Raw genomic sequence first — 1,567 nt, 5'->3', positions numbered from 1 at the left:
GGTCTGCAACAAGCCTGTATAGGGTTTCCAAGGAGCAGCTGGTAATTTTGAACCACTGACCTTGCAGTTCAAATGACTTTGCAATCTGCAGTTTGCAGTTTGCTGTTCAAATGACTTTGCAAACTGTTTTAAAATTGAGGAAGAGCAATGGTGGGAGAGTTATCTTGGGACAATATTCTCAGGAAAAGATTTCTTCATGCACATGGGTAAACCTAGCCAACTCCACCCTAGAATCTACCCTAGAACAAGGGTCCTTCACCCACATGGTGCTCTTCACTCAGACTTTGGAATGTGCTCCTGCATCCACTCATACATGATGTATCTTTCTTGGTTTATGTTGACCACGTATAGTTCATGATTCAAATTACCATGCTTATTCATAACTCATGGTTCAAATCACCATGGTTCATGGCTATTTGAGAGTTACAGTCACCTAGGAGCCCTGATGTGGCACTATGGGCTAACGCACCAGACTGCAAAGCCCTTTGAACTGCAAGGTTGGCGGTTCAAGTTCACTAGTTTTTCCTTGGAAACTTTACACAGGGTTGCTATGGGTCAGAACTGACTTGATGGCATTTAACAACAACAACTGGAAGGATAATTACTTGACTGCAAGGTTAGCAGTTCAAACTCACCAGCCACTTCTCAGAAACCCTATACAGGGTGTCTGTGGGTTAGATCTGACTTGATGGTACTTAACAACAACAACTGGAAGAAAATATTAAAACTAACATTAGTATAGGTTTGAGTGTTAGTTTATTAACTTTATGAACTGCCCTTTCTTTACTCAGATATGAGCACAATTCACAGAGTTGTTGAAATAAAATGAAATAACATACATAAAGGCTTTTAATGAATTTAAAAATATCATACAAAGGTTGGAACCGACTCAATGGCATTTAACAACAACAACAGCATGTGATGTATTATTATTGTTATTTTATATTTATAAATTATTTCTTAATCTCTCCCTATGGGTTGTGTGCCATTGAGTCAGTTCTGACCCATAGTGACCCTGTATAGTGTTTCTGAGACTGAAGATCTTTATGGGAACAGAAAGACTCATCTTTCTCCCATGGAGCAACTGGTAGATTTGAACTACTGACCTTGTGATTAGCAGCCCAGCTCACCATTCACTACGTTACTAGGGCTTCTAGTCTCTCCCGAGGCACTAGTCAACGTATTAGCCATTGAAGAAATGGCAGCACCTAAAATCAAGTGTCAAGGACAAATTCATATTAAATAGTTGTTAATTCACAAAATTGTCTTATATTCTTCCAACATAACAAGAATTCACTTGGCTGAGATTATGAATAGACCATATGCCATTGCCATTGAGTTGATTCTGAGTCATAGAGACTATGAGACATATTTTCAATACTGAAAAATACTCAAGTAATCCAATCTGTACTCATTTTAGTGAAAGTGAGGTTTTCTTTATTCGATTTTGCAAAATTGGGTGCCCAACCCCGTAGGCACCAGCAGTTTTCATGGCCAGCCTGCAAACAATTTTATTCTCCTGTCTTGAAAAAGCCCCTCCTCCAGTTTCCTTTTTACTGGGTTCTAT

Source organism: Chrysochloris asiatica, unplaced genomic scaffold, assembly GCF_000296735.1.
Source record: "Chrysochloris asiatica unplaced genomic scaffold, ChrAsi1.0 scaffold00161, whole genome shotgun sequence".
NCBI lineage: Eukaryota > Metazoa > Chordata > Mammalia > Afrosoricida > Chrysochloridae > Chrysochloris > Chrysochloris asiatica.
Note: the sequence above shows the minus strand (reverse complement) of the source record.